This window comes from Apodemus sylvaticus, chromosome 2 (assembly GCF_947179515.1).
Source record: "Apodemus sylvaticus chromosome 2, mApoSyl1.1, whole genome shotgun sequence".
NCBI lineage: Eukaryota > Metazoa > Chordata > Mammalia > Rodentia > Muridae > Apodemus > Apodemus sylvaticus.
In genome coordinates this window covers 136,627,588-136,640,338 of record NC_067473.1, presented here as the reverse complement: position 1 = coordinate 136,640,338, position 12,751 = coordinate 136,627,588, and the positions used below count along the sequence as shown (strand labels likewise).

Genomic DNA, 12,751 nt, shown 5'->3' with positions numbered 1-12,751 from the left:
CTTGTAGTAAGCTCAACTCTAAGTGGATCAAGGACCTCCACATAAAACCAGACATACTGAAACTAATAGAAAAGAAACTGGGGAAGATCCTTGAGGACATAGGCACAGGGGAAAAGTTCCTGAACAGAATATCAATAGCTTATGATCTAAGATAAGAATTGACAAATGGGACCTCATAAAATTACAAAGTTTCTATAAGGCAAAGGACACCTCAAAAGGACAAAATGGTAACCAACAAATTGGGAAAAGATGTTTACCAACCCTACACCGACAGAGGGCTAATATCCAATATATACAAAGAACTCAAGATGTTAGATCTCAGGAAACCAAATAATTCTATCAAAAATGGAGTACAGAACTAAACAAAGAATTTTCGTCTGAAGAACTTCGAAGGGGTGAGAAGCACCTTAAGAAATGTTCAACATCATTAGTCATTAGGGAAATGCAAATCAAAACAACCCTGAGATTTCACCCCATACCAGTCAGAATGACTAAGATTAAAAACTCAGGAGACAGCAGGTTTTGACAAGAATGTGGAAAAAGAGGAATACTCCTCCACTGCTGGTGGGATTGCAAGCTAGTACAACCACTCTGGAAATCACTCTGGTAGTTCCTCAGAAAACTGGTTGTGACACATCTGCAGGACCCTGCTTTACCACTCCTGGGCATATACCTATAGGATTCCCTGGCATGCAATATGGACGCATGCTCCACTATGTTCATAGCAGCTTTATTTATAATAGTCAGAAGCTGCAAAGAATGCAGATGTCCTTAATGGAGTAATGGATACAGAAAAATTGGTATATTTACACAATGGAATACTACTCAACAATTAAAACAATGAAAATCATGAAATTCTTAGGCAAATGGTTGGAACTGGAAACTATCATCCTAAGTGAGGTAACTCATTCACAAAAGAACACACATGGAATGTAGTCACTGATAAGTGGATATTAGCCCAGAAGCTCAGAATACCCAAAACACAAACCACATATCAAATCATTCCAAGAATGAAGGAGAGGGCCTGAGTCCTGGGAAGGCTTGATTGTAGGGATTATCCAGGACAAAGGAGTGGGAGGGCTTGACTGGGAAACTGGCAGAGGGAAGAGGGCTTATTGGACTTAGGGGGAGGAGGGAACCAGGAAATGGAAATTCATTTGGAATATAAACAAAGAATATAGAAAATAAAAAATAAAGTTAATTAATGTAGAAACAAAGATATTCTCCCTGTTTATTACGTTTTGGCAAGGGCTTTTCTAAATTTTCTCAACTTAAGCATTATACATTAGATCATCTTCCTTTATCTTTCCATCAGGCACAACTGTCAAAAGCTAGGGTGAGTAAATTTAGGAAAAAAGTCCCCATACTCCTTCTAAAACTTCCGCTTGCTGACCTATGGCATGACTGTTGTCAGGTCTCTATAGCCTTGATCTTCCCTCAGCTTGATGTTTCCATTTACTAAGATTCTATCCTCTAACCAGTTTATTGTCTTGTTTCAAGGAAGTTAGTTCCTAATTGTTCATTCTGTGTTCATAACAGAGCCTAATTCCTACCTGAGCTGTCTCTCCTCTTATTGAAATTGAAGTCTGATACTTAAAACATTTTATGTCAGTTCTCGTATAATTCCATACAATGTATTTTGATCGTATTTGCTCTGCTGGCAACAGCTGCTTCCAAATTCATCCCCACCTCCTCAATCCATCTTCTCAGTCTTTTCTCTCTGTCTTATAGATGTTTGCATTCTGTTCTATTTGTATGGGTATTTTTCCTATATGTATGCCTGTGCACTTCTTTGCAGGGTCTTGATACCCACCATGGCTGGAAAAAAGTGTCAGATCTCGATTTGGAAACAGATTCTTGTGAACTGCCTTGTCTGTGCTAGTATTGAGATTGTTTCTCTGGAACAGCAGTCAGTATTCATAACTATAGAACCATCTCTGCATTTCACTTTTCGTCTTCAATCTAGAGCAATTTGTGCTGACCAAACTCTCTTGGGTGGGAGCCTACCCTGGACCATAGATCCAGAGTAGATCTATCACATCATATAAAAACTGATTTGATTTGATTTGATTCAATTTGATTCAATTTAATTTGATTTTCATGTGTCCTAGGTATAAAACAACTTTTGCCACCAAGCCAGGCATCATGCTAGGATGAACAAAGGAGTGCCATCTGCTTCGTCCCTGGCTGATATAAGACAAACATCACCAACGAGGTGTCACTTTGTCCAGGTTCGGTGCCCCTTAACAGCTGCGCCATTCTAGAGAACAGGCCATGCACCTCATCTGGATTGCACAGCAAAGCTGACCCTGTTAGTAGGGGTGTGGGTGAGCCAGGCAGAGAGCAATAGCATGAGAGAGCTGGCCTCACCCCTCCTCTGATGTGAGGTCTCAGTCAGGTGGTGCGCATGTAGGTGTGATATCCTGTAGTCCACTCCACTTGCAGCCTGGAGTAGTTGAGAGAGAAGGCACTGAGGGCAGGAGAACAGGAGAGCTAGCATTGCCCCCTCACTGGCTGTAGCACTTGGGAGAATGAGCCCTTCACCCTCACCTGGGCAATACAATAGAGCTGGCCCTGATGGTGAAGGCATGGGAAAGCTAGCTCTGATCGTGTGGGATCAGAGAACTGGCCAAGCTCCTTTGCAGACTGCAGCACTGAGCATAATGAGGAAAACACCATGCCTGCTCAGCAAGGGGGATTTGGCACCAGGGACATGTGTGTTGATGAAACAGCCTATGGGTATAAGATCAGGAGAGCCTTGCCTCTTGCACCATTGGGTGGCCTAGCCTGTGTGGTGCTGCAGAGCTCAAGTGGTTGTGCAGATAGGGGAGAGCAGAAAGAGTACTTGTCAGTCAGCAAAGCAACCACCTATCCCCAGATCCAGAATTCTGAATTGACCCACATAAACTCCATATAATCTGGAAATGATTGGGATGAGTGAAAAGGCCAGTCCAGCTTATCCAAAGCGACCGAATCCCCATGGCATAGGGCACCAACAGGATAACTGGGAGGAGGACTAGCGAGAATCCAATATTGATGATGTCACAGAAGACAGAGATCTCCAAAGAGACCAATGACGCATTGCAAAGGACATTTGCAAATGAAGATGTATAGACAGAAGAACTTATTATGGAACTCACTGTGATGTACTACACCTGCCATATGATGTTTTCTATGCTGTGTGTGTGTGTGCATATGTGTGTGTGTCTGTGTGTGAAAATTTATATTTTGAAGGGGAAGTTTGAAGGGAAAGGACAGATATGAATGATGGGGGGATGAGTGGGACTGGGGTGCATGACATAAAATGAAAGAATCAACTGCATTAATAAAAAAAGACTTCCTCTTCCAGCAACTATGAAATTTTCAATAGCTTTTCAAATAGGGATGGAAATTCATGCCCCTTTCCCCATCTTCAGGCTGAGGTTCTGTCTGGCTTGAGTTGAGGGTTTGTATAAGCTGTCAGCCTTGAGTATGCATTATATCCACTACTGTCTAATTATGGAAAGAACTAGCTTTCTTAGTTCTGATTAGATTAGGAACAAAACTTAAATAAAATTTCAAGGGAAAAGATTTCCTCCAAGATTATGGCCATTATTGTGCAATATCCATTCTAAATATTTCCATCACTTATACCTGGTTATAGAGATCTTATTCAAGACCCGAAGCACCAGACTTTGTTCCAACAGTCTGCTTATTCTATGAGTAATTCCATCTTTTTAATCAAGCCCTTTGTTCTATTTTCCTGTCTATTTGTATGTTAAAAAAGCTATTACTGAAGACAGCTTGAGACAATGGTTTATTTCTTCTCACAATTTATAAATAGAAGGTAGGCAGGAACTCAAGCCATTAGTACAGAAGCAGGAACTGAAGCAGAGATCATGGGAGGAGTTATGCTTACTGGCTAGTTATTAATGGCTCTCTTAGCCTTCTTCCCTTCTTTCCCTCGTTGTGTTGAGCACTCCCACACCAATCATCCCACATGATGCTTTTGTGAATTGGATAAAGCTTATCCTTGTGTTATTACAATGTTGATTTCTCTGCCGTCATACCTTGTTTCAATGTGGGTTACATGGATACAGTATTGTAATGCTTATGTATAGAATTTCCAGTCTCAAGTTTGTGTAAATAGTTTTTACCATTTATTCTCTGCCTTTTCAATAAATGCTCATCACCCAATGGTTAAGCAAAAGAACAAATAGGGTAAATAGGGAGGATACTTTCAGCAGCCAGGAAAGGGAGGGAAGAAGGGAGGAAGAGAAAAGGAGAAAGGGGGAGAGAGAAAGAGAAAGAGACAGAGACACAGAGAGAGAGACAATGTGTGTGTGTGTGTGTGTGTGTGTGTGTGTGTGTGTGTGTGTGTGTGTGTGTGTGTTTTAAAAGAAGCCATGAGGAGAGAGTTCAAGAATATACTATGGAAAGGTACATCTGAATCAGAAAGACTCAGATCAATAATAATAAGCGAGTAATATAGGATTATGTCTGGGAGATAGCCAGATTACCATTAAGTGTCAATATATGTCATTTAATAGCTATTGAGATGCAGCTTGAAATAAATTGTGTTTTTTTTCGGGTGGTTATTGGTTACTAGCAAAGGTAAATAAATACAGTCACCAGATTAATTTACTGCTTGCATTCGTATTAAAAAAAAAAAACCTCATTTTTCAAACCTCTTTTTTTTTAATTCGATATATTTCTTATTTACATTTCAAATGATTTCCCCTTTTCTGGTCCCCCACTCCCCGAAAGTAACATAAGCCCCCTTCCCTCCCTCTGTTCTCTTACCCACCCCTTCCCACTTCCCTGTTCTGGTTTTGCCTTATATTGCCACACTGAATCTTTCCAGAACCAGGGGCCACTCCTCCGTTCTTCTTGTACCTCATTTGATGTGTGGATTATGTTTTGGTTATTCCAGTTTTCCAGGCTAATATCCACTTATTAGTGAGTACATACCATGATTGATCTTTTAAGACTGGGTTATCTCACTTAGTATGATGTTCTCCAGCTCCATGAATTCATTGTTTCTAATGGCTGAATAGTACTCCATTGCGTATATATACCACATTTTTTGCATCCATTCTTCTGTTGAGGGATACCTGGGTTCTTTCCAGCTTCAGGCTATTATAAATAGGGCTGCTATGAACACAGTGGAGCATATATCCTTATTACATGCTGGGGAATCTTCTAGGAATATGCCCACGAGTGCTATAGCAGGATCTTTCAGAAGTGATGTGCCCAGTTTTCTGAGGAACTGCCAGACTGATTTCCAGAGGGGTTGTACCAATTTGCAACCCCACCAGCAGTGGAGGAGTGTTCCTCTTTCTCCATATCTTCACCAACACCTACTGTCTCCTGAGTTTTTAATCTTAGCCATTCTGACTGGTGTAAGGTGAAATCTCAGGGTTATTTTGATTTGCATTTCCCCGATGACTAATGAAGTTGAGCATTTTTTAAGATGTTTCTCTGCCATCTGAGGTTCTTCAAGTGAGAATTCTTTGTTTAACTCTGTACCCAATTTTTAATAGGGCTATTTGGTTTTCTGGGGCATACCTTCTTGAGTTCTTTGCATATATTGGATATTAGCCCTCTATCTGATGTAGGATTGGTGAAGATCTTTTCCCAATTTGTTGGTTGCTGATTTGTCCTTTTGATGGTTTCCTTTGCTTTACAGAAACTTTGTAATTTTTTTTTGTCTTTTTTTTTTATTCGATATATTTTTTATTTACATTTCAAATGATTTCCCCTTTTCTAGCCCCCCACTCCCCGAAAGTCCCATAAGCTCCCTTTTCTCCCCCTGTCCTCCCACCCACCCCTTCCCACTTCCCCGTTCTGGTTTTGCCCTATACTTCTTCACTGAGTCTTTCTAGAACAAGGGGCCACTCCTCCTTTCTTCTTGTACCTCATTTGATGTATGGATTATGTTTGGGGTATTCCAGTTTTCTAGGTTAATATCCACTTATTAGTGAGTGCATACCATGAGTCACCTTTTGAGTCTGGGTTACCTCACTTAGTATGATGTTATCTAGCTCCATCCATTTGCCTAAGAATTTCATGAATTCATTGTTTCTAATGGCTGAATAGTACTCCATTGTGTAGATATACCACATTTTTTTGCATCCACTCTTCTGTTGAGGGATACCTGGCTTCTTTCCAGCTTCAGGCTATTATAAATAAGGCTGCTATGAACATAGTAGAGCATGTATCCTTATTACATGGTGGGGAATCCTCTGGGTATATGCCCAGGAGTGGTATAGCAGGATCTTCAGGAAGTGAGGTGCCCAGTTTTCGGAGGAACCGCCAGACTGATTTCCAGAGTGGTTGTACCAATTTGCAACCCCACCTGCAGTTGAGGAGTGTTCCTCTTTCTCCACATCCTATCCAACACCTGCTGTCTCCTGAATTTTTAATCTTAGCCATTCTGACTGGTGTAAGGTGAAATCTCAGGGTTGTTTTGATTTGCATTTCCCTAATGACTAATGAAGTTGAGCATTTTTTAAGATGTTTCTCCGCCATCCGAAGTTCTTCAGGTGAGAATTCCCTGTTTAACTCTGTACCCCATTTTTTAATAGGGTTGTTTGGTTTTCTGGAGTCTAACTTCTTAAGTTCTTTAGATATATTGGATATTAGCCCTCTATCTGATATAGGATTGGTGAAGATCTTTTCCCAATTTCTTGGTTGCCGATTTGTCCTTTTGATGGTATCCTTTGCCTTATAGAAAGTTTGTAATTTTATGAGGTCCCATTTGTCAATTCTTGATCTTAGAGCATATGCTATTGGTGTTCTGTTCAGAAATTTTCTCCCTGTACCAATGTCCTCAAGGGTCTTCCCCAGTTTCTTTTCTATTAGCTTCAGAGTGTCTGGCTTTATGTGGAGGTCCTTGATCCATTTGGATTTGAGCTTAGTACAAGGCGATAAAGATGGATCAATTCGCATTCTTCTGCATGCTGCCCTCCAGTTGAACCAGCACCATTTGTTGAAAAGGCTATCTTTTTTCCATTGGATGTTTTCAGCCCCTTTGTCAAGGATCAAGTGGCCATAGGTGTGTGGGTTCATTTCTGGATCTTCAATCCTGTTCCATTGATCTGCCTGCCTGTCACTGTACCAATACCATGCAGTTTTTAACACTATTGCTCTGTAGTATTGCTTGAGGTCAGGGATACTGATTCCCCCAGAATTTCTTTTGTTGCTGAGAATAGTTTTAGCTATCCTGGGTTTTTTGTTATTCCAGATGAATTTGAGAATTGCTCTTTCTAACTCTATGAAGAATTGAGTTGGGATTTTGATGGGTATTGCGTTGAATTTGTATATTGCTTTTGGCAAAATGGCCATTTTAACTATATTAATCCTGCCGATCCATGAGCATGGGAGGTTTTTCCATTTTTTGAGGTCTTCTTCCATTTCCTTCTTCAGAGTCTTGAAGTTCTTGTCATACAGATCTTTCACATGTTTGGTAAGAGTCACCCCAAGGTACTTTATACTGTTTGTGGCTATTGTGAAGGGGGTCATTTCCCTAATTTCTTTCTCAGCCTGCTTATCCTTTGAGTATAGGAAGGCTACTGATTTTCTTGAGTTGAGTTTATAACCAGCCACTTTGCTGAAGTTGTTTATCAGCTGTAGGAGTTCTCTAGTGGAGATTTTTGGGTCACTTAGGTAGACTATCATATCATCTGAAAATAATGATAGTTTGACTTCTTCCTTTCCAATTTGTATCCCTTTGACCTCCTTATGTTTTCTAATTGCCCAAGCTAGTACTTCAAGTACAATATTGAAAGGATAAGGAGAAAGGGGGCAGCCCTATCTAGTCCCTGATTTTAGTGGGATTGCTTCAAGTTTCTCTCCATTTAGTTTGATGCTGGCTACCAGTTTGCTGCATATTGCTTTTACTATGTTTAGGTATGGGCCTTGAATTCCTGTTCTTCCAAGACTTTAAGCATGAAAGGTCAGTCATTTATCATTGATTTGCCTAGAGGCAAGTCTGATGGAAATATTTCTCAAATAAGGTGTCTTCTTCCTGGATGACTCTGGTTTGTGTCAATTTGACAAAACAAAACAAAACAAAAGTAACAAATGAAACAGTTACCTAGCAAACCTGTAAAGAGGAATCTTGATCATGATGAACTTTTCCTACCTCCTTTAGTCTAGCAATAAGTTCCTGCCTACCCAAGTGATCCCACACACTAGTGTTGGATTTCAAATTTAATCTCATTACAACAATACAAAACTATTACTGTCAAAGTCTAAAATAGTGTCTTATTTTGAGATCAGCATACATTATGATGTTATTTCTCTTACATTTTGTTACATGTTCTGCAAATGTGAAAATGTTTTAATTCTGTTTGCTGTTGTGAGACAGTTTGACTGTGTGTGATAGCTTTGCCCAGAATGACTGAACTTCTTGCTTCATTCCAGAATCCTGGGATTACAGGCCTGTGAAATGACCCCAACTCTCATTTATTGTATTTTATGGTTTACAAAGACCTGTACCAAACATGCAGCCATTGTTAATTCTACTTTAATCAACATCCTTAACATTTCTCAAAAATGTCTCATCTCTTCTCTTTTGTTAACCTCCTCAGTTGTTCAATAGTCATATTATTCTTTGTGCCATACATATATATACATACACACATATGTTATGTGTATAAGTACAATGAGTACAAGTCTGTATACATGTCAGGGCACACATATGAATGTCAAAAAATCAACTTTGATGTAGTTTAAAGATTTTCACTTTCGTTTAGATTGAGTGCCTTTGTTATTGCTCTGCTATGGAGTGATAGCTTAGGTGTTCTGTGAGCTTTGGAGATTCTCCTATATTCAACACCCATCCCACTACAGGAGCATTAGAACTACTGGCTCAAATTATTCCACCCATCTTTGCATGGGTTTTAGGGGTTAAACTCAAGTCCGCCATCTCTCAAAGCATGGACTTCCCCTAGTGAACCACCTCTCCTGCACTTGTTCCAGAGTATCTAAACAGTGGATTGTGAACACATTTCTTCTATTATTCTTTTAGAAAGGAAAACTGAACAAAAGAAAAAGAGAGAGAAGATAGCATTTCGATTTATAAAATATACTGATAGTATATGAAAACTGTCTCTCACTTTCCTGGCTATTCAACTCATCGGAGTTTTTTTCCTACTACCATGAACAAACCTGTGTTACTTAAATCCATACATGAGATAATGAAAGTACATATGTTGCAAGTTCGAGTGGTTGGTGCAGAATTATTATGAAATGGTTGTATTGATGAAGTCATGGTTTAAATCAGTATTTGGTAGTGTTTGTGTAGTTGTTGGTTAATTCTGCTTTCCAAGATGATTCCCTACTTTTTCCATAGGACACCAAATATCTTTTCAGTAGCATGGGAAAGTGCTCTTTGATTGAGAAAATGACAAAAAAATATTCCCAGGGTTCATTTTGAGCCACAAAGAACCAAGAAGTCTAAATAAGCAAGAGTAATTACAGAGTCATTACAATATATAAATTGGCATGGCATTGACATTGAAAAAGACATATAAATCAATTCGACAGTAGAGACTTACCCTGGAATAAAACTTTCTCACAGCCAACTAAATTTAGAGAAAGGAAACGATAAGCTTGTGCTGGAGAATTGAGTGCCTCTTCAATAGGTGATTCTGAGTATGAAAGGTATCCACAAATAAAAGATTGAAACATGGATGATCACTAATCTCCCTCTCTCCCACCACATCTCAAGTGTAGTGCTTGAAATATTTACATGAGTACATTGGATTTACATCATTCTACCTCTTCTCCCATCTTCTAATTCTTCAGTGTCCTATCTTTATTTTCTCCCAAATATATGCTCTCTTTAACTATTGTTTTAAATATATAATATATTCATACATGCACATTTAACCTACTCTGCCCATTTAATGTTGTTTGTATGCAAATACACTTAGCCTTGAGCACTTGGGATTAGATAACTATTGGGAGTTCATCCATGGTAAAAACATTCTTTCTGCCCACACCCATTGATTTCCTTTCATTCTTCATCTATTAGTGAAGCTTCGTGATTTTTTTCCCTACCTAAGTTGGCACTTAGACTGGCAAAGTTATTATAGTGGTCTTTATTATGTAACCATTTTGTTGACATTTGATGGGTACAACTTCTCTGTCTAGAAAATACTATTAGCTACAGGTGTCCTGGTCCTGTGGCTCTTACAGTTTCTCTTTCCCCAGTTTCTAATTTTATTTTCTGAGCATAATGAAGAGAAAAGTGACTGAGGAATGCTTATCACTATTAATACTTGGAACTCTTAAAGTAAAGGAATCAAATATTCAGGACATTCTTGGAGATATTTGTACAGTCAATTATTTTTCTGGCACAGGAAACTGAAGAATACGTTGATGGTCACATCAAATCACAAAGCTTCACCTGAGCAAAAGGAGCAAAGAAAGAATAGACAACCACAGAAGAGGAGAAAATGTTCCAGCCGCTCTCCAAGCACAGGATTAGGAACAAACAATAGTCAATGCAATGATAAATGGGCAGTGATCTCATATAGTGTCTTTTCAAAGGAGAACTCTAAACTGCATGCATTTGTGTGCATACTCAGGAACATGTGTAGGACTCTTATCATTGAAATGCCAGTCAAATCACAATGGCACAGCATCATACTTTAGTTTGAATGTTTATCATACAAAGGAAAATTTAAAAAAAAATTAGAGAGGGTAATTAGGATGTGGAGTACTACAAATTGAGCTCTTACACACTATTGTTGGCATGTCAATTAGTAGAACTATTGAGAAAAGCAGTAGGTATTCTAGTCAAGAAAATAAAAATAGTAAAGAAAACAAAAATAGACAAAGAAAAAGCAAAACTAATAGAGTGCTAGAAAGGGAGCTTCAGTGAATAAATGCATTTGTTCCCTATCCTGATGAACTTACTTTGCTTTCTCAGCCCCATAAGACCAAGGGAGAGAACCACCTCCCACTAGCTAGCCTCTGATCTCCGTAAGTGCATGTGAAACTTGCACACCAATACCCCTCACACAAAAATAATAGAAACATGTTTAAACCACCAAAAAATACATTTGGTATGTATTCAGGTATCTGTACTTTGGGCATATGTGCAAATGTTTTATTACTATGACAATGTCTTGTGGTACTGTTCACTAAAACATTAGAGACATGTAATTAGCCCATGGGGTCATTCACAGATGAATAAAGAAAATGACAAACACATATATGCATGTGTGTGTGTGTGCATATACCTATTCATCCACATAGAGATACATATATTGTGGAGTATTACTCAGCCTCAAGGAAGAATGAAATCCTGTCATTTGTAGCAAAATGAAAGAAACTCACATGTGATGAGTAAAGTAAGCCAGGCATAGACGGATAAGCACCACAGGATCTCTTTCATATGTAAAGACTGAAATCTTTAACCTGACTATAGGATAGTGAGACCAAGAACTCTCTCTCCCTCCCTGCCTCTGCTTCTGTCTCTTCCTCCCTCCCTCTTTCCTCCTTTTCCTCTCTCTCTCTCTCTCTCTCTCTCTCTCTCTCTCTTTCTCTCTCTCTCTCTCTCTCTCTCTCTCTCTCTCTCTCTCTCTCTCTCTCTCTCTGCATGCTTGTGTATGTTTGGGTTGTAGTAGAACAAGTGTGAATGGATTTGATGAGTTTATGCTAGTTCCCATATAGAATCTTATTCATACATACTATTAATATATATCAGAAAATAGTAAAATAATGTTAATCTAAATTAAATCAACCAAAGCACCCATGATTTTATACTCAAGCTTTTCTTTCCTGTGTTGAGTTTAATATGACATCTGGAACAAGAGGCCTTTCATAAGTAGATGTGAACATAAAACTGTATGCTGTAGGTCACACCACAGTAACATTTGTAACCGTGCTGGGAGACTGAGTAATGGTATAATGGCACAGTGGAGATTAAGCCATGTCCAAAATTAGTGTTATGATGATGTAACAGGCAAAATAAATGTGTGAGCCTGACCCTCACCATTATAAATGTGATGGAATGTTCTATGAAACACTTGCTATTGATAAGTGTGATAGCCAGCATATATTTATAGGGCTTTTCACCAAATTGCATTGAGAACTAGATAATCTTTTAAAAAGCCTTTTAGCCTAAGATTATTTGAATGCTTCATTGACATTTTAAATGATCTGGTGAAGTGTTTGAGGATGTAGGATTTACACTCTGTAAATGTGTAATGGAGATCTTAGTTCCATTACAATCCAGGGTACTAGATTGGACTTGTTAACATCTATGTTTTCCTTTCTTACCTCTCAAAGGAAATAACAGTAGTGCTCTTTTTAATGCAGTGGAGAAAAATGCAGTTATTAACTCGGCTGGAGCTAAGCATTTGTTTAAATGCTCCCAATAGTCTCATTTTGAAATTTCATCTTTATAGCAATGTGTTAAAAGAGGGGTGGTCACCAGATCACAAGGCCTGTGGCATCGTGAATAGAGTAATCCACTCCTCATCTTAGAAATTTATGAAATAATAGGCCTTGTACAATTGCCTTTGTTACAACAGGGAATCTGTGCTACAGTTGGGACTGTTTTTTTTTTTTTCTCTCAGTCTTATCATAGGCTCTATGTTATTTTTGTGTTTTTTACCACATTCATATCTAACTTCAATCCAGTGATGGGAGATAAAAGGTAAAAGATGAAGAGGACATGTTATACTCACTAAGATGATCCTCTGTGGCCCTAACCCTATAGACAACCATCTGAGACATACTTCAGAATAAGGCC

The 12,751-nt window shown here is 38.8% G+C and overlaps 1 non-coding gene across 1 annotated transcript; it reads right to left on the bottom strand.

The window, feature by feature from the left end:
* Window positions 1-2,098: 2,098 nt before the first annotated feature.
* Window positions 2,099-2,242, bottom strand: LOC127679526 (small nucleolar RNA SNORA48). The gene has a single exon (XR_007976827.1). It is a non-coding gene; the product is annotated as a small nucleolar RNA SNORA48 (small nucleolar RNA).
* Between the last annotated feature and the right edge of the window lie 10,509 nt (window positions 2,243-12,751).